Source organism: Nilaparvata lugens, chromosome 4 (assembly GCF_014356525.2).
Source record: "Nilaparvata lugens isolate BPH chromosome 4, ASM1435652v1, whole genome shotgun sequence".
Classification (NCBI taxonomy): Eukaryota; Metazoa; Arthropoda; class Insecta; order Hemiptera; family Delphacidae; genus Nilaparvata; species Nilaparvata lugens.
This window is the reverse complement of record NC_052507.1, coordinates 72,584,837-72,607,147: the sequence shown is the minus strand read 5'-3', so window position 1 is coordinate 72,607,147 and position 22,311 is coordinate 72,584,837. Positions and strand designations below refer to the sequence as shown.

Below are 22,311 nucleotides of genomic sequence, written 5' to 3'. Positions count from 1 at the left end.
CATCTGCTACTGCAAACATTGACAACAGGGTTAACAGCTAGATGGAAATTCGATGAGAACTACTATCCAAAAATTAGTTGCCAGCCCGGGAATCGAACCCGGTACCTCCTAATTGCTAGTCAGGAATGCTTACTCTTACACCAAACTGACAATCTGGATAGCAGCGCTCATTTTATACGAAGCCACAGCGGCCAAGTTACAGATGGAATTAAATAGAGAAAAAAGATCTATTGGTAGGCCACGGAAGAGATGGCAATAAATACACTACTTGTATATATTATAGCGTAATTTTGTAATAATTGAAGTATAGATACTAATAAGCTGTTTGTAAGTCGGAACAGGCATTAACCTAATCCTTGTACGTAAGATGATGATGATTAAATAGAGAATGCATTTATTCAAATGCTAAGTATATATAATTGTAAAATGAGCGCTGCTATCCAGAGATTGTCAGTTTGGTGTAAGGGTAAGCATTCCTGACTAGCAATTGGGAGGTACCGGGTTCGATTCCCGGGCTGGCAACTAATTTTGGATAGTAGTTCTCATCGAATTTCAACTAGCTGTTAACCCTGTTGTCAATGTTTGCAGTAGCAGAGATCTTCGGAGTGATTTGCAGCATTTATTTGGGATTTTCGTTAAATAATAATTATATTATATTACTTAGCATTTGAATAAATGCATTCTCTATTCAATTCCATCTGTTTATTAATTAATTGTATTGTTTTTAAGTGTTTGAAAGTCTTTCGATGATGACTTTCTCCGTTAACCTGCTTTTATAGATATTAGAATACATTACCAGAGGTGATCGAATAAATAGAAATAAAGTATCTCTCTTCTCTCTCTCACACTACTCTCCAAAAACCTTAAATAAATTGTGTAATAATCTATTGTGACTTCAAATATTGATGTAACTGAATATTATTGTAACTTCAATAACTTGTATCTTTTTTAACTTCAAATATTGATGTTACTGAGTATCAAATCAATATTCATTTTCATTGGTGTGTTCTCCAAAGAACTCAGTACAGCTTTTAAGTGTTCATTAGCTCAAGAAGGCCAATTTCAATAAACTTCGTTGTGTTGTAGAAATCAGGCCTATTCTTCCAGTTACGAGATTCATTGTACACTCGGGTACATGCATCAGATATAGCGTATATGCTTCATACGGGATGCACTTCCGATCTGCTGTATATGAGAACTGAAGCGAGGGTCAGAAAAAAATGCATCATCAATTAAGGCGAACGGCTGTTGACAAAAAAGTTGTGGATGGAACTGTTGATAACGATGATGAGGAGGGGTGGTGGAGGAGGAGCTATTAACTGGGAAATACGCGTCGACTTTTCTCATTAGGAAACTTTGGTCGAGCGCCGTACACACTATTATCTATTCCCCAGCAGAGCTTGTTCAGCCGAGGGAATTTAATGACGACGATATTTTTTATTTTTTTCCACTCCCTCATGGTCGGATTTTACCACCTTCATTCCAGCTTTCTCCTGCCTATCATGCGTTTTTATCCTATTCTCTTTTTGATTTAGCTCTCACTTCCTCCTAGCATGCATTTTAGTGTTATTTTTCTTTGTTTCAGAATTCCTCTTTATTCTCATATCCTACACTTCATTCAGACTTTTTCTTTACCTTTCCATTTTAGCATGCATTTTAGTGTTATTTTCCTTTGTTTTAGCATTCCTCTTTATTCTCATATCCTACACTTCATTCACACTTTTTCCTTACCTTTCCATTTTTCCCCTTTCTGTCCTCTACCCTACTTATCACATTTTTTTCTTCTCATAATTCTTATCCCCCCTCCATCCATCAAGATGTTTTATTCAAATCTTATTTTGTTCTCACATTTCCTCGTGAACCTCATTTCATGAATTTTTATCACATTCTTCTTATTATGCCTCTATTCCCTTTCAAGCATTTTCATCTTATATTGTTCTTTTGTTTCTTCTTCCATTGTAACATAAATAGGGAACTCTAATCTAATCTTCTCTTTCTCGTTAAACGCATTTTTAACTTATATCTCATTTGATTTCAGTTTCTCCTCCTATTTCTAATATGTTCATAATTGCTTTTCTCCCCTTGATTTGGAATCTTCTACTTTTTTCCTCCTCTTCCTCCTCCACCTGCTGCTCTTCCTCTTTCTTCTTCTCCTCCTCCTTCTCCTTCTCCTCCTACTCCTCCGTCATCACCTCTTCCTCCTCTTCCTCCTCCTACTCCTCCTAATCCTCCACCTCTACCACCTCTTCCTTCTCCTTCTTCTCCTCCTCTTCCTCATTCTCCACCTCTTTCTCCTCCTACACTCCCTCTCTGTTCAACTGCCTATCATGCATCTATATTTCATTTTCCTCTTGATTCAGCTTCTCCTCTTAACCCCATTGTACATTTTTAGGCTACATCTTTCCTTTTGTGTTATAATGCTTCCTTCCTCTCACTCCTGTCATCAATTTTCATCCTATTCTTCTTTTGATTCAGCTTCGTTCACTCCCCCCCCCCGGCCCATCATGCATTTCTACTATATATTTTCCTTTTGATCAAGCCTTTCCACTCTGTCCTATCATGCATTTTCATCCTTTCTTCTTTTGATTGTCTCTGAACGTGTTATTTTTTGCCTCCTTTGATCAGAGTCAGCTACCTGGAATAGAGAGGCTGTGTTTTGTTTTATATCCCACGTGTTTTGTGACTATCCCACCTAACCCACCTTTGAACAGGATAACAATGATCCCACCCTGCGGTTGGATGGGTTTTCCACGCGTCTACACCCTTGGAAAACGCCAAGCTTTGCAGAAAGCTGTTTCTGATGTGAAATGTGTTTGAAATAAAATCGTGTATGTAATAGAGCTGAAGCTATGCTGGGTGATTGATTATATTAAAGGAATTAATTGTTAGATAAATGTACTCAAAAGCTTTCATTGCAGTTGCGTTTTTGCTAATCGAATATTGGATTATTTGAAAAATTTGATTCCAAACAGATTAGTTTGGAGAGTTATTGATTGAGCAGTTTTATTAATATTCCATTCTACAAATTACATGTGTTGTATCATACCGTAACAATGGTAATGATGATAATAATAATATATTTATGTTCTTTCATCCTTGAGAAAAACTATGAAATTTTGATATATTTACGTTCTTTCATCCTTGAGAAAAACTATGAAATTTTGATAACATGATTATATTTTAAGATGGTATATTTTAGTTTGATAATACAATAATTATAAACAATCATCATATCATAAAGTTAATAGAATCATGATGAAAGATTTATGCAAAACTTAATCGGTTATATCTTGAGAATGAACTTGAGGTGTGTCTAATTATCTCAACCGAATAATAAATTAGTATTAGTAATAATTATTATGTGGCATATAATTCTTCCTTTGGTTACATTGTTGACATCTTATCGCTCATATCATCAAACCAACGAAAGCTCGAAAAAGTCACATAAAATAAAAGCTATAAATGTCTGAACTATTTAACTAATAAGAATGAAACCACAATTTATATCAATGACAACTATGATCAAGGAGCTGTAATATCTGGATGAAAACCGAAGCATCTGGAGAAATTTACATCTTGGTTAAAACCTTTTCCACATCAAACCAAAACTTAATTGCTACTAAGCTTTGATCCATCAAATCTAGTTGCTGAAATGTGCAATCCCTGCTGTAACGAAGCAATGAAGCTCCTTCAAAAAATCCCTGCAAGCGTATTTCGGACCCATAAAAATTACAGTCAATATTTTTTTCAATAACCCCTTCTCAAATTTATTACCCGACTTATAAGTATTTTACGACTAGTGCTGAGTGTGATAGTAGCAATCTATTCAACTAGTGCATGCCTGCCAGTGTGGGCTTTGGAATTATATCAATGGCAAGGGACAAATCGCTTTACAACCCTTCGTTTTACGGCTGTAAAGTTTTCTTGGTTCTCCCAGGCCTGCCATTAATCAAGCAGCCCATTAACAGTGCTCAAGGCGGTTCCAGTTCCAGCTTAACTCTGTTTTATTGCAATGGCCCAATGAAGAAACGACTCTTATTATCACGCCAATACTATCTGTATTCTGTACGGAAACTTATAATTCAATTATGAAATACTGTGCGGGATTCTCATTTTTCTTCAGCTTCGGTTATCCAATCGTTGGTCAATTATTATTTATTAAGGTATTCTTTATTGATTCACACAATAAGTACATCATCAAAATGATAGGAAGAGAAAAAATCTGATGTGGCGCACTCACACAACTTTCCTTGCCGTTATGAAAATTGATCAACTGACGCTAATGTTCCCGCGCAACTCAAGTCTACTATTTAAAGATCTAAGCCTGCTGGTGACAGGACAATAACGCTGCAGACACACGAAGTCTGTTATCTCTTCATAGTGAATGATTTAATAGAATCAACAGTTGCCAACAGTTTGCAATTTAATAATCTTATTTTCTCAAACATCGAGCTTATTTTCAATTTTAGGTGAAAATGTTACTGAACAATCATTGTAGAGATTTTCATGCTCAATCTTTTCCACTTCTTTGAATTCTTTGAATTTTTTTGTTTAAACTGTATCTGAAGCCTGATAATTGGGAATCTAAAATCAAACTTTGCATAGATGGGGCGCAGCTCCTGAAATTTTTACAGATATGGGACTTGTGGTAGTTGATAGAGCTTATCGATGACTATTTCAGGTATAACTTTAATCAAAATCGTTGGAGCCGTTCTCGAGAAAATCGCGAAAAACCCTGTTTTTGACAACATTTTCGCCAGTTTAGCCACCATCTTGAATTGCATTTGATCAAAATTGTTCGTGCCGGATCCTTATAGTGTAAGGACCTTAACTTCCAAATTTCAAGTTATCCCGTTAATTGGGAGATGAGATATCGTCTACACAGACGCACATACACTCATACACACACACACACACACACACACACACACACACCACACACACACACACACACACACACACACACACACACACACACACCACACACACACCACACACACACACACACACCACACACACACACACACACACACACACACCACACACACACACACACACACACAACACACACACACTCACACACACAACACACATACAGACCAATACCCAAAAACCACTTTTTTGGACTCAGGGGACCTTGAAACGTATAGAAATTTAGAAATTGGGGTACCTTAATTTTTTTCGGAAAGCAATACTTTTCTTACCTATGGTAATAGGGCAAGGAAAGTAAAAATAATAGGATAAATCAAGCTATAGATACAGATTATCTCTTTTCCTACTTTCTTCTCCAATACTTCCCTTTTCCACTCCTCTTCACCCTTCATTCCTTACATACCCTCTACCTGCCTGTTACATCGGAAACCATAGTTGGCTAGGTATATTTCCTTCTTTCTTTCTTTCCAGTACACCCCGCCATGAAGCCTGTTTTTGTATTTTATTAGAAATTTATTTTTGATTGTGATTTTTTCTCGTCTTTTGATTGCTTTTATGTATGTATAGTTACATTGGATAAAGGTATCTGTGCCAGTAGATAGTGAAATGAGAGTGACTTTAGTAGCATATTGAGTGGTAAAGTGTTATTTTTATAATGTATATGTTGGGATACATCACATAGACACAGATTGTTAACACCTACATCAATAAATTACTGAATCAAGAAAGCATAATCATAATGAATTACATTCTGAATCATGTAGGGTACATACTCAATATTTAATTCACTGAATCTGTACATTTTGCACTTTTGTATGGTACGAGAGTGTTCGAATGTAGACTAGCTTCTCAAACTAGTCTACAGTTCCAAACAGTTTCAAACTAGTCTAATATTCAGTTCCATATTGGTCTCAAATTTTTTATATTCGTTCATTTCTCAATAATGTTCTAGGCCTACATGCGCATGCGCATTTTTAGACATAGCCTATGTTTTTTCAACTTGAATAGGTAGTCTATTTAATGTTAGACATGTTTTATGGCTACATAAGTATGTCTTAGCGCTGATTTTTTTATTTATCAAATCAAATCAATTTATTTTCCATTTTTACAATATATACAGAGCATGAAATTACTATAGTCACTGGAACAATATTACCATATAACTAAAAAGTCACAATCGTACCCTGAAGAACATTACCAAAAATCAAATATACATGGAAAATAATCCCAAAGGTTACAAAAACCTGTTTGGGCAGAAAAAACTACTTCAAATAAAAAAGAAGTGTTACAGTTTACAAAGCAAATTGAGAAAGAGTAAAAAAAAACTAAAAAGACAAGAAAAAAAGGAAAAAGAACTTCAGTATCAGTTTAACATTATTAAAATACTAACAATATTACACTATAAACAATAACATTACAAACTAAAAAAAAAATGTCGCGCTTACCAGTTGTAAAAAATTATACTACTGTGCAGGCCTGCAGTTCAAACAATATTTCATAATAACCAGAAACATCTTCATGTATCAGATGGCTAAGTAATAATCTGCAAATTTATTAATTTGTTCAAGTTGTAGGTTTGAACTGAATATTGATTCAATTCTTTATTGATCCATACAATAAGTACATCATCAAAATGATAGGGAGGGAAAAAATAAGGTAACCTTTTGCTATTCCTCTCTCAAATTTAGATAAGGTTACACAAAGTCCGAAATAGGCTCTTGTAGTTGTTCACTGCACTAAATTTACAGTCCTCAATTATTTTCACAAAGTAGATTTTTAAATTTAGATGCTTCAAAACTAAACATATCTGAATATCTGAGCTTCAATATTCATTTCACTTTTGATGAAGATTTAATTCATTTTTGACAATAATCGAGTGATTGTTCGTTAATTTTTAAATTCAGCTTATTCTTTTCGGACTTAAATGAGAGATTTGAATCGTGGTATCTTTCACGTAATACTTTATGAACATTTTCTTCTCGGGATTGTAATGGAGTAATGCTGAAACCACATCCACTTTCCAAAGAGTTTTCAGGCGTGAACATGAACAAACAAGTTGTAAAATGATAATATTGGAGCGCAAACCAAGTTTGAGTAAAATACTATATAAGGTGTGAAGGTGAACCGGAAAACTGCTGTTTCAAACATTTTCCACCGTACTTTTCAACAATCTGCAAGTTTTTCCGACAATAAAACAATTCGCGTGCCACGCAGACTACGTAATAAAAAAGAGTTCCTACGTTTCTCTTTCGAGGTTCGATAAATATGTACCAAATTATTTGTAGGAAATTTCCTGGGTGTTCGTGTTAACATGTAGAATTGTTTTTGATAATCTATAAATTGGGGAACTTATAATGGATTTTCATCAATTACATACCATAATGAAAACACACATAGATATATCACTACATCTCACAAGTATCTGAAATTACATACCAACTTTTAAAAAAAGATTTTGTTTTTCCATTGATAACAGACTCCAGATTGAACGACAAAACAATTATAGTATGAATCATGTATTTATAAATTGAAACCAATTGTCGTTCTGTTTTCAGACGTGAATATGGATTCGAGGCTCCAAGCCGGTTATTCGACGACCTGGCAAACGGTGGAGCCAGGATTCAACCGACATCAGAAAATAAGCCTCCTACTTTAGCTCAAACTGGTGAGTTTTCACGATTTTTACATTCATTTGTATCATACATCACTAATGTAATGTTTAATACATATATCGCAATATCAGGTCGATACAATTCATCAATGCTGCCTTACCTGTATATTACTCATTTGAAAATATGAGCAGCCTCAATAAAAGAAATCTCTTGGAGAAGAACATTCTTAGAGGAAAACAAAAACGTCATCTACACTGCTGAAGTTGAATGACCGAAATTAAACGTTTCATTCCAATATTTGACAAGAGACAAAAATCTGAATATATATCTTATGGGAGATGGTGTTGTTATTGAAATATACCTTCAATTCAGGAGGCAAAATCTTCACATTCCACCATTCTGTAGATAGGAGAATTAATTTTCACACTTTTCAAAGAGACTGACATGGTTGTTTATTGGTTGACAGACCTTGTAAAAGATAACAAATTCTCGAAATGTTGCATCGTTAGCATGGAGATACAGGAATTTATCACTGAAAAGCAAAATGCTAAAAAAGTATTGGTTTTGTTACGTTATAATGATTTCACCTCATTGAACGAACGAAATGAGGTCTAAGATTCAAGTCGACGGTTTGGCATTTCTCTTAATGTTTAAATTTCTATATGTTTATATGTTGCGCATAAACGCGGTAATAGATTTTCATGAATTTTGACAGGTATGTTCCTTTTTATGTTAATAACTCAATCCTCATAGATTATATAAGATTGAACATAACTTATCATACACATGATGAACATGTGTGTTTGTCAACTTGCGTTCAATCTAATAGAATCTATAAGGATTAAGTTATTAACATTTTGTTAATAACTTTGGTGTAAACTTCAGCTTAAAGATGCATACCTCTTCAAGGTCTTTGATTGAATCTATAGACCTTATACAAATACAGTAATAGACTGGCTTCTCCACACATCTGTGTAATCACTTGTCAGCTGATTTATGATGAATAGTTCTATAGTCTGATTTTTACTCTAATATTGACGTATGAAGGAGGCTCCTTTTTCCTTTTATATTATCCTTGAAATGCAAAATTTCCAAAAACCTTGTATATACGTCGACGCGCAATTTAAAAAGGAACATACTTGTCAAATTTCATGAAAATCTATTACCGCGTTTCGCCGTAAATGCGCAATATATAAACATTTAAACATTAAGAGAAATGCCAAACCGTCGACTTAAATCTTAGACCTCACTTCGTTCGGTCAACTAGTATAATGATGGAGAAAAACTGAATGAATAACGACAGAACTTTTTTCGTTTTAACAAGCCGTTGCCCGTGCTATCTTTGTGAGTGATCGTTGAAATTTGATTTTGTGATGGGGAAACTGAATAGTAACAATACTTTTGGATGTGGCAAGAGTTTGCCTGTGCTATCTTTGCGAATTTTATCATCTAATTGTCATCGAACTGTTCAAGCACGTTCAGAGAAATAATTGAATTCTATCGAACGTTTAGAAGATTCACCCCTCGTACGAAATTGAGAAATAGGCTACCTTCTTTTCTTCAAAAAAGACCGAGATAAGAGACGAAACTCTTTTGAAAAATTCTTTGAAAAGTTTGAGGTCACAACAAGAATGGTCGGAAAGAGTAAAGAAAACTGCCCGGCCGAGTCTTCGTTCTTATCGGTAGTTTCTCAACGAAAGTGTAAATGAGATTTCTCGTCCAATCTTTCCGGGAAATATCGGCGCAGAGAAGTCTGACAAAAGAAAGAGGAGTCTAAAGTGGAGAGGATTTTGAGCAATCGATGCTAGAAAAAGAGAATCGCTTTCCCGCTCCCAGGGTTTTTTCAATTTTCTCTCTCCCTTCCTGGAAAAACCTCCCAAGATTTATATTAATAACACTTTTCTGGTAGAATTTTGCCACTGTAGATGTCGGTCTTAATTGTAGCTATATCTTTTGCGGCGCCGAAAAGCTGTAGGGTGTTGTTTTTGTGCATTTCCCCAGAAAACGAGCGATACATATTCGTAGGCCTTCATCTAGAATCATTCCTATTCTTCATGCATATGTGAAGGTGATTTCATAAGCCATTGTTTTCTACTGCACATAATCAATATGTTATCTACAGATGGAAATTATTGAGATATTGCAATTATTCAAATGCTTATGGATTAATTATTATTATTATTGAACGAAAATCCAAATTAAATGCTGTAATTCACACCGAAGATTTCTGCTACTGCAAATATTGACAACAGGGTTATCAGCTTGATGGAAATTCGATGAGCGCTACTATTCAAAAAATATTTGTCAGCCCGGGAGTTATTTATTGTTCCCGGGCTGACAAATAATTTTTGAATAGTAGCGCTCATCGAATTTCCGTCTAGCTGTTTACCCTGTTGTCAATATTTGCAGTAGCAGAAGTCTTCGGGTGAATTACAGCATTTAATTTGGATTTTCGTTCAATAATAATAATCAATATATTATCTCGTAACTTCCTTGACTTGATTCTCCATAACCTCTATTATCCAAGTGTCATTCTCGATAACTGATGATGAGAATGATGCTCACATGAAACCATTCCAGACAAGGATGGTATCTCACGTGAATCTCAACATTTAATACAATTTTATAACTATCAACTATTCAACATTTTTAATTTTTAAAAATGAGTAAATTACTTAAAATAAATAATTTATATACTATACTTTTATATAGTATATAAATTAATATACCACCAATATTTCTCCATACAGAAATAATCAGACAATACCAGACAAGGATGGTATCTCACGTGAATCCCAACATCTAATACAATTATAACTCTCAACTTTTCAACATTTTTATAATAAAATTAATATTCCAGCAATATTTTTCCATACAGAAAATAATGATTTAAAAAAAATAATATTATTTCATTAAAATGTATTATTACAATTGCCTGATGCCGCTTTCATTCACTTCATCTTTTATCACTCAGCAATCAGGAAGAATTTGGAAGACTGAAAATCTTTTTGAATTGCCCCTGCTCCTCCAACTCCCTACTTCACTGTGAGCACTTCTATGGAGGAAGTACAGTACCGTACTCATATCTTTGTCATTTGTGAACAATGAATGAACCCTTCGCTCTCCTCTGCTACCGCCCACTCTCTCTTTCTCTCTCTCTCTTTCTTTCTTCCTCATTCTCTCTTTTTCTCTTTCTCTCTGGTTTTCAGGAGACTGAGCAGAGCACCCAGACGTCAGCTTCATTCTGATAAATGGATCATTTTCAAGTTTTTGTGACCGTTCTTTGTAACTCGTTCCTAGTGCTTGAAAAAGTGTGGACATTGTGACCCTTATTTCAGCCGAGGTAGTAAATCACGTTGGAATAGCAGATTGGTTCAACTCAGCAATCTAGATTTGCAAAGTTGTTGATCCAAAAATTCATTCAATTTGAATTCAGTTAATTGTGGTTTTCTTAAAAAATACTTCTTATTCAGATAATCTTGAAAAAAAAATATTGAAAAATACTCATGGGGTCAGTTTCATCGTGTTGCGGCCATTATCTTGTATAACAGGACTTTTCTGAAACGTCCCCTCCAATTTATCATTGATTTTTCTTGATTGAATAAGTAATGTTCAGCCATCAAAATCAATTGCTAGTTTCCATTCTATTCTGTTTGAATTAAATTCAAATTACGAATTATTAAATGCATATTCGACTGAGTCATTGTCAATATTGTAGAACCGTTCCATAATTGAATAAAAACACAAATATGTTGTCAAACTCTACACAGTTTTATTCGGTACACGACCATGGTTTCGTGACAACACCGGTCACATTTTCAAGTTGACTGTCAACTAGAATTTGACAACATATGTGTGTTTTTATTCAATTATAAATGCATATATCCAGATATTACTATCTTAGAAGATTGTTGGTTAGTGCAGAGATAATCGAAATATTTCCTTGCTTTATGCTTAGAGTAACTATATTGAAATAGTTCTTCTATAATAATTATAGTAAAACAAAAATATCATAATAAACCGGATAGTCTACTCTGATTTATTGAGCAAATAATCCAGTTGCAACTGTTATCCACATTATAAATGAGGGAGTTCTGAATGAACCCAGTACCTACTGCCACCTGCCGGCAGTATTCAGAAATACATTGCTGACCAATCAGGAGAGAGTAGGCGGAGCTTGGCGGAGTGGCTCAATCCGTATCTTGTTGTGATTGGTTTGTCGTTTTCACTGTTCTGTTCTAATTATGGAACCTGCATATTCATCTTCTTCTCCGCATACTCCATTCAGTAACAAACTATTAGTTATTAGTTATTGCGCTGTTTTCCCAATTGTTTTTGAGGGTTGTGTGGCAGAGAGAACCAGGAGTCCTAACTCCGTCCTAATAAAGACAATTAATCAATCAATAAATCTTACTCCGTCGAGATTTTACTAATCTCTCTCAAGTGATAATCTTCGATTATCTTTTATTCTCATACTTTATCTCCTGCTTATCATCCAAATTTAATTTCCACAACAACATATTTCTTGAGAACAGCAAAAATTTATTTGAAAACGTAGCGCCGTATCTACTAAATTTCTCATTATTGGTTTGGTACTATTTTAGTTGTAATAAGGAAAGAATGGCAAACAAATCCGTTTTTACTACAACACATTTTGCGCTCTCGTGTTGAATAGTGAATACATTTTGATTCACTGATTGATTAATGATCAACCTAACATGGTTCACTGATGAAATCAGAGACAAATAATTAACTATTAGTTATTTGTCGTGAGAAACCAATTTGTTTGAGTTGCTCTCCTATCCTCTTAGCCTACACCATTATCCTACTTAGTAGACCTGAAAAATCGTCCATTGTCGCGTAGTTTAGTGGGCCTTTGACACCGTGCTAAACAACATCATTACCAATTATTTTGATGGCGGAAATTGCTCTTCAATTGTTTGTTTTTTTCTTTCCAATTCGATTGGATTTTCCAAGCCAATGCTTTTACTCTTCTCGTGTTCCGATACAGAGTCGAAATGAGATTTTGTTGGTACAAAAGTGTCAGAATCATCTTGATGCTGAGTTCAAATATTTGTTGCAATAATTTTGCTTGGTACAAAAGTGTCAGAATCGTAATGGTGAGTTCAAATTGTTGGAATGATTTCGACGGTGGAAAAAATGGCAGGAATGATTATGATTTCATTGAAAGATGAACTCGAAACAGTGAGAGAATTTTATTTCTGAAATTGAATTTGGATAAACTGTGGGATGATTGAGATATGTAGCGAATCGACATGCCTGTTTGAAGGCACGCTCTCCGAATGAAATGAACGTTGATAATAGACAGATGAGAGCGCGAGAGAGTGAGAGAGCGTGTGGGTGAGGGAGTGGGAGGGTGAAACAAGAGATAAATATGAAAGTTCAACAAATCACTTGTATTGCTAGATTCTGCAGCGCTGTTTTGAAAGTTTCGAATTCTGTACGAACTCGAATTTATGTTTGGTACTCTCCAACAAATTCAATATTCGTTTCTCGCTTTGTTACGCCGGCATTTTGTTGATACAGTAATTTGACGGGTTGAAATGTGCAGAAGAAACGTTTTCATGGTTGGATATAATTATTGGTACTTCAAACTTCTTTTGAACACTTGTTATTACGTTTTACTTTTCGCTAAAGTTGGTGCTTCATTCATCGTATTTGAAGCTGTCAGATTTCTCTTCATCTTTTTTGTGTACCTTTATACAAGGTGATAGAAGTTTGTAAGATTTATTGAAAGTTTGGCTTCTGTCTGATTTGATTTTGTAGCGTAAAAGTTTGAAAGAGTAAGAGTTTCTTTCTATTGACTGATAGGAAATTGTTTTAATATGAAATACATGTTTTGTGTGTATTATCGGTTAAGGGAAATTCAGATGGAGTGAGGATACAGTCTGAAACTGTAGCATCACTCATTAAATTCCACTTAATTATAGAAGACTTTATTAGGCGTTTGCTACTTTATAAAGCTCTGGTAGGATACCTTTGAAATAAATTGTTGTGGGCGATAAAATTGTAAATTTTGTGATTATAAATGGGATGAGTCAGCTTCATTGAGGAAACTCACTCCAGAATATAATGTAAGTAAAAAATATGAAATGTTATTCACAGACTAAACATGCTTACAGATTGCTCTGAAGCAGGTTACAGTGTTGAATGAAATTAGAAATTTAGTCTGAAATTTGTCAATAAATATGTCAAATTTGGTTAAACATAGTAATTCTCAAAAGAAGAAGAAGAAGAAATTCAATACATATCCTCCTGATCATTTACTCATTATCAGTGAAGGGTGGTTCAACCGTAATAATTGTTGAAATATGAAATAACGACAAGGAGCTTTTCAATAGAACAAAATCATTGTTTTGTAAACCAGGGTCTACTAAGTTTCAAGCTACTAAACTCTAATTCTAAGTTCTGAATTGAATGTTATGACGATGATACTTGAAAGGTGTTGCCATCTTGCTCATTCGAAGTTTGGAGCGTTCAAGTTAGTAGGCAGGCATTCAACTCGAATCAATATTTGCCAAGCAATCATTTCATTTACCGAACTTGGGTAAATAGTTCTCAGTCTGTACTCAGAGTAAATAGTAGAGCGACTCTCTTATAGTTCAGGTTATCAAGTTATTCAGGTTATAACGCTTTCCTGCTGCTGTGATTGCGCTTCCCTGCTGCTTCTACGTTTTAAGATGGCAATTTAACTTGGGTGCCAATTTTAGATTAAGCATTCAACACTCAATAATTTCATAAACTACCGAACGTAAACGGTTTTTATGTGCACCTAGTTCAGAGGTTGTTTGTCGTTTGACTCCATCTTTAGATATGTTCTTGCATACTAATGTTCAATCAATAATTCATGATTGAGTATTTATAGATAAGTCGATCGGAAAAATTAATAAGACTCTTTTGTGTTTTGTTTTTAAGTTGGGTTGGGTTAACAGGTTTTTATACTATTATAATTGCTATTTATTTTGTGGAACACAATGATTGAATGAATTGTTTAGAAAAATAATTGGAAGTTAATTTGGGTATGTGAAATCTGACTAGAAGTTTATACTACTTTATCGTTGTGATGAAATTTTGCAAGGATGTTCGATATCTTACCATTGAGGAGTCTGAAGAAAAGCATCAGCAAGATATTGTGAGTAATTAATCTAGAATCACATAGTTTCTCATGAGTTCGGTTGGTCAAAACATATTAAGTTATATCTCTAATATCGGGGGATCGAGCTTTGCTGTGGAGTGTAAAAGCATAGAAAATTTGTAACGAAAGATTGAATTTATAGTTTATATTTGGTCAAGAAAGCAAGACCAAATTTGGTCGTAAGTAGATGTCCAATGAATTTACTTATTTCATAATAATTATGGCATCTACAAGACATCTATAGGATGTCTTACAGTGTCCAAAATAGTCTAGCATGGATTGAATTAGGTTGTCAGTTGGATGTATATTCATGTGAATGTTTAGGCCTATTCATTTTTTCAGACGTACAATTATTTTTACAGTTATATGAGGAGGCACAACAGGCTTATGCCCAAAACTGTCCCTTTTCAAATTTATACTACAGTCCAAATCAACATATAGGTTGAGCTAGTATCACTCATCAAAATAACAATTTATTCACACTTCAAAAAACAAACACATCATCAATTAATTAGAAATAGATATACTATGAATTCGATTTAGAATGATATACTATGTTTGCTACACTATTTGTTAATATACTATGTACTATTCTACACTAACAGCATCTAGTTACTATTTTGGACTTTCTAAAGTAAACATGTTTTCTAAAAAAAGAGAAATAAACGAAAAAAAGTTTTTCTTCTTGAACTATTCTTCTCGTGAGATCAGCTGAGGAATAACTTAAGGTGCGTACAGATTTATGTGCCGCGAACATGAGCAATTCACTTTTAATCAGCTGATGCCAAGCTTTTTATATCTGTATCTTAACGTTTCTGTAAAAATACATATATAATCAGCTGATTAAAAGTGAATTGCTCATGTTCGCGGCGCGTATATCTGTTTGCACCTCTACACATGCACTCGCTCACTCACTTCCATTACGGTATCGACAGACGACAAAATTTCCAGCTGTTCTTCCAAGGACGTATTTATCATATAATGTCCTTCATTGAGTTATCCCAGGGTTGCAATTGAATTTTCATATCATAAACCTACTTTGTTCCAAATGTCGTGAGAATCGATAGAGCCGTTTTCGAAATCCGGTCACATACACAGATATTAATATAAACATAAAAACATCTAAACATAAATATTGCTCGTTTAATACTATAGGATATTTTGTTTTCAATCATTTCATATAGGTACTGATTTTTACAACCGATTTCGAAGTGTAAGTCTGGAACTGAAGATCCAACAAATTTTTGATTGATTGTGTGTGTTTTGAAATTGAATGATAATCTTGGCACAGAAAAAAATGTGTGAATGAAAAAATATAAGTTCATAAGAGTTCTCTCCTTGCCGTTCAAAATAACTTTTCTATAAGTTTTGATCAATAATTGGTAATGGAGCCGTAGCCAAATTCATGAGTAATCTACTGCACATGCATGGATGTATTCAAATTAGAACTTGAGTTCCTGGAATTGCAACCACTAGTTCCAACTTGCTCATTACCCGAGCCTATTATTCAATATTGATTAGTCAGTTGGTGACAGGATTACTCAATCAACGTTGTGAGTGAATTGGTTGCCCAATTCAGACTCAATCAAACAATATTGATGTCAATCAAGCTCTCTGTTCAAGTACCTTAACGAGTATGGAGTAGATGCTTGTGAAACATGATACAATTTTGGAGTAAAAGCTTATAGATAAACAAACATCTCAATTGATAGATGCTTGACTGGAACTCTTCTAGTATCAGAACTATTGAATAACTTGATATTTTAATATTTTTAGCGTTGATTGAATGCATTATTTCTATTGATTTAATTTATAATCAAGCTAAAATCTGAAATTGTTGTTTGAAATTCTTCGAGATGAACTTTATGAAGTGCTTAGATAACCTTCTTTTTTAAGTATTATAATATAATTTCATTGAAAATAACAGTTTTTGGCTCTGCCTCTCCCCAATCATTTCTATGATTCGTGAATCACTTAGTGAATGATTGAAGAGATTATTTATTTAATACTTAATTAATTATTTCATAATTTAGTTTATCGATTTTAATTTCAGCGAATTACGCCAGGCCCTCACAAACACAGGCTTAAGCCTACATGTGAGTCTCTCATAACGTAAGGGTATATATAAATGTACTGTAACTGTACTGTATTATTTGTAAATTTTGAGAATAAATTGATTTGATTTGAAAAGCGGGAAAATTGTTATCACGAATTAGGGTGGTTCTTGTGTGAATCTTCAAGAACTGTCATATTTTGAACGTGAAACAGAATATTTTCAGTCTCAGATCTGTATTTATCAAGTATTTTTTCAAAAAATCGACTGAGTCATTGTCAATATTGTAGAACCGTTCCATAATTGAATAAAAACACAAATCTGTTGTCAAATTCTACACTGTTTTATTTAGTACACGAAACCTTGGTCGTGTACTAAATAAAACAGTGTAGAATTTGACAACAGATTTGTGTTTTTATTCAAGTATTTTTTCTGAAACATTCTTAGTCAAGTTTAGTTTGATTGTTCATTTTGTTCATCGTTCTGATTGGTTCCTGATACTGTTCGCAACCAAAGCATGATGGTTTGTTTTTAGATATCTTTTAATTAATACAGTATTGAATATATCATATCCAAGAATTCTGAAGATTTAACGTACAAAGTATCCCATATTGAAAATTCCACACAATATTGCAACCTCAGTTTGATGGATATTCCTAACAATATCACTGTTTCTATTATACACACCACGTGGGCGAACGGATAATAGCAGTGCTTCGGAAAAATATGTGGTAGTGAAAAGTTCCTGAGATCAAACAGTAGGCCGTATAGTGGGGAGTTTGCAGAAAATTGAATTAAATGTCAAAAGAAAGAAGTTCTTTTGAGGGGTTGCTATGTCTGCCCCCTCTCTCTCCCTCTTACTCGGTCAGAGAGAATTTATGAAATTTTGTGTGAGTGTGTGGGAGGTAGCTGAGTGAGTGAGCAAGGGAATGAGAAATTGTATATTACCAGTTGGATGAAATTTGACGTGTACCTTGCTTCTGGCATTAAAGCTTTCCTAGTTACTTTTTCTTTGTTCTTTTTTCTTTTTCTTCTTCAACTTTCTTCTCCCACTTCTTTCTCTTATATTTCTACCATTTCTGTTTTCGCCCATCTCCTTCATCTTATTCGGTTCCCCTCTTTTTCATTACTTCCATTACACTATTATTCTTCTTTCCCAATAAATTATATTGAAACTTTTCTTCTACAGTGCATCTATTTATTTTTCCTACAGTTACCTTTGAAAGTGGCCATTGCTGCACTGAGAACAACAGAACGCAAAAAATCAATTTTATTTATTTATTTAATTGACAATCACAAATCATGATTACAATATAATATGATTGGGAGATGAAGACAACAGGCATAGCCCAAAACTGTCTTCTCCCAAATTTTTTCAAATAAAAGTTTCAAAAAAGAATGAGGCTATGACTCCACTTTTCACTTCAAAAAGTCCAATTTCCCCTTCAAAACTAATGACTAAACAACAAATTTTAAATTTTGATCTTTAAAAACTAATTAAACCCAAAAATATTTTACTAAAATCTCTATAGATTTGAAATTTTTGAGTAATTCTGCAAAATTTCGAGCCAGAAAAGAAACAAAACACAACTTCACTCCGCTCTAGGGAATTTTCCGCTCTAGTGCGGCAAAAATTTTTCCTGCACTCCAGATTTGCAACATGACAACGCAAAATAGTTGGTGGGTTATATGGAGGATTAGTGCACGAAAACAAAAATTAAGTTGGTAACTGTGACTGTGGTATAGTGTTGTTATAATAATATGAAGGACACCGAGTTGGAGGAGAGCACACAGCCGCCCCTTCATTCAAACACTACTACATTATTATTCAATTTTATTTATTAATAATAAAATTACACAGAAAAACATTTGATGCATTTCAGGGAATTTTACCCATAATTACCCACTTTTCAAATTCAGTGGTAACTGTAGGAGAAATTAAATGTGAAATACGTGCGCAAAGTTCCTCTGCTGCACTCAAGAAGCCATTCCGAAGCCTACGGCTCGGGCGTATACGTTTCTTTCGGTGCAGCAAACTGTCACTTTGCGCACTAGTTGCACAAATAACTATTTTCTCATCTTCCTCTAATCTTTCCTTCCCTTAGACTCACTTTTTTCTATTTATTTCACTTTTTTCAATATATGTAATGGTTATTTTCTCTAATGCCATATATTCTTAATTATCTATTTCTTCTGCTTCTTATCAGCCTTCTCCCACTTTGATGAGATCGGCGTTTTCGGGACAGTCCCTTCCAGAAGTCTTGGACATGGGCTTCGTTTGGTGTTAGTCCTTTTTCTACAAGACCTTGAGCGATACAATTTTCCCATTTATTCTTAGGTCTTCCTCTTTTCCTCTACATCTAAGTGGTCGATATTTTTCCCACATAATCATCCTCTCTCCTCTCTACATGTACGTACAACTGCAGTCTTTTCTCTTGTATTTTCTTTGATATTTTCTGTAACCTTTATTCTGTTATTATAATCATTTATGCTTTTTATTATTATCAATTCTCTCATCATTAAATTTCGGATTTCATCCCCTTCTATTTACTCTGCAACTCCAACTCTGCATCTCCATTTCAGTGACATTCAGTCTGTGTACATGGGCTGTTTCAACTGCCCAGGTTTCCGCTCCGTATGTCAAAATGGGCCGCACGACTGTTTTATAGATTTTTCACTCAGTTTTTGTTTCAATCATCATTCTCTTCTTGATCCTTCATCTCCATTCTCTCACTTTAACTTGTCTTTACCTCATGCAAAGGACAAAAATATAGTTTTCCAATATTATTATTCCTCCTATTTCTCTATTTTATTTCTCACCTTCTTCGTTTCTCCTACTTGTCTCCTCTCCTTCTCCATTCCTCAACACTTCTATATTCTCCTTTCTTTCATATTTATACTATTTTTCTCATTCCATCCTCTCAATTTTTCTCATACTCCTCTCTTCCCAAATTTCCCCACTTTCTTACGTTTCTACTTTTTTTCCTCCTTCCCCTCCATTTACTCTCGTCCTTCTCCCCTATCTCTTCGTTATCTTAGTCTTCTTCTTCCTCACAATCTTCCTCCCTCTCATCTCCATCCTCTCCTTGGTAGAGAGTTAGTGGGGAGGATATTTTTAATATTCTTTCCGAAGAATGGACATTGATATGTCCAAAGCTCCGCCAATTTATGTAGATGTATAACAATATAATTATCCATAGTTATTACAGATTTCTCTTTTCATATCATATACAGTTCAATAATTATTTTCTTAGTCTATATTATGTAAATTCATCGATAATTTTGCTGTATTGTAAGCTATTGTATATAAGTGTATAAGCCAGTATATATTGTAATCTACATAAATGAATTACTCAATCAATCAATCAATTCTCTAGTATATATTGTATATATTGTATATTGTATATATTGTATAAATTGTATTTTCTCCAGTATATATTGTAATCTACATAAATGAATTACTCAATCAATCTCTTCTTCCAACATCTCCTGTCCTCCACCCGCCTGTTTCCCCATTCCACATGTCCCCTTCTTCTAACATCTCCTGTCCTCCTCCCACCTGTTTCCCCATTCCACATGCTCCCTCTTTTCGTTTCCCCTTACATTACCCTCTGGAAATAAGTAAGTTCCTCAACATTACACGAGCATATATACTCTTATGCCGTATCTGACATGTACATTGGCGCAAAAACTCTTCTCTAAAAGTTTACGCTGTATTAGTCTACATTTACTTCTCTCTCTCTGACATCCTCCCTGTTATTCTACTACATTCTGACAGGATTCTCCCCTGAGAACAAGGGAACGAAACGAACAAAGGGCGAAGGCAAGAAGTTGAGCGTGTAAAGAAGAAAGGAAGTCCCTTGTTGAACAAGTGCGTGGTAGAAGGTAGAACATGCTCGGTGCTGTAACAACAGTTCGATCATTTTTTGTCTTATCTCTATTATTTTCCACCCACGATCCTGACATTTCATCAATAAGTTCCATCGCAGTAATATATATTTTCGAACCTGCCAATATCCATCTGGCTATGATTGAAGAGGTTTCATGATTTCAAGTTTCATAGTGTCAAAACCTGGAAATATTTTTAAAAAACCATATCGATTACAATGTATATTACCAGTACAACGAACTACTAGTACGAATACAATTTTATTATGATTGGATATCCAAACCACCTAATTCGGAACACTCTAGGTCCATTAATTTCTTATTATCATAATAATAATAATAATAATAATATAATAATAATAATAATAATAATAATAATAATCATAATCATAATCATAATCATAATCGCTCACAGGAGACTGAAGGTTCCTATCTAACACAATGTTAACATTGGTTCTGAATAGTGAGTTGTGTTTTTTCTGGCTCTAAATTTTGTCAAATAACGCGAAAATGTTCCAATTAATAGTGATTTGAGTGTGTTATTTTTGTTTTTTATTCTGTTTTTAACCATCAAAATTTAAAATTCTTAGTTTTCGTTGTTTTTTAGTGAAAATGGACTGAATTTTAGAAAAATGATACCATAACCCTATTTTGGACTTTTGAAATGTTATCTAAATTTGGGAGAGAAATAGTAGAAGGAGTATCCTCAGTTTTTCTCTCCCAATCAGTGCTACTTTGTAAAAATTATAGATAAATAAATAAAATAAATTGGTACACTTTTCTCATGAACCATACGAGATAGACTCTTTTTTTTAATGAAAGGTGCATCCTTTTTACATAATATTTTGAAAGTACAACTTTTCCAAATCACAATTACTTTTTGAGGAAAGAAATTTCTAAATTTTTTTAACAAAAAATGACATATTTTTTTAAAAAATCATGAAAAATTTATTTGTCTGCCGAATCAAAAGTTACACATTCAATATGTGAAAAAGATGCACCTTCCATTCAAAAAAAAAAGAGTCTATCTCATCTGGTCCATGAGAAAAGTGTACCAATGTTAACATTGTGGTGTTAGATAGGAACCTTCTTCCACGCAGAATACTTGACGACTTGTCGACTTGACTGACGGAAGAGTCAATAACTTAATATTAAATGAAACGACTTGATATCGTTTAAATCTAAACGATAACCACCATTCATTGTTCACTCTACTAGCCTATACTGAAGATTTATTGTTTACTTTTGTGTGTGTAACAACATACCAGGTAGTGATGTAACAACATAAACTAGTATCTTGAATTGTTTTATAAATTAGTATTTACAGGATGTTTCTGAAGTAGTGTCGAAACGAACATAGAGAAATGAACGAAATAGAATATACATTGAGACATAGAAATTATAGAACCCAGAGATATAATAATGCCTATGGTAAAAGAGCTCCAGAATTCAGAATACCATTTCTGTTAAATTCATTGCCATTAGAGCTGACAATGTTACAGAGTAAGAATGAGATTCAAACAAAACTCAAAGTGCACTTCATAAGGATAAATCATTTTGATTAGTTTCAGGAAATGGGTTGTGTTTTGTTTGTTGTGTTTATTCGAGTTTATTATGTATTTTTTATTAAATTTTTATTATATTATTTGAGTTTAAAATAATTTTGATTT

The 22,311-nt window shown here is 33.9% G+C and overlaps 1 protein-coding gene across 4 annotated transcripts in view; it reads left to right on the top strand.

Annotated features, from left to right (window-relative positions):
- Window positions 1–22,311, top strand: part of LOC111055281 (alpha-1,6-mannosyl-glycoprotein 2-beta-N-acetylglucosaminyltransferase) — a 299,287-nt gene that overhangs the window by 212,813 nt on the left and 64,163 nt on the right. For all 4 annotated transcript variants that reach the window (XR_005571119.1, XM_039426386.1, XM_039426387.1 and 1 more), the window contains exon 3: window positions 7,488–7,597. The gene's annotated coding sequence lies outside the window, so the exon portion shown is untranslated. The remainder of the gene's footprint in view (window positions 1–7,487; window positions 7,598–22,311) is intronic.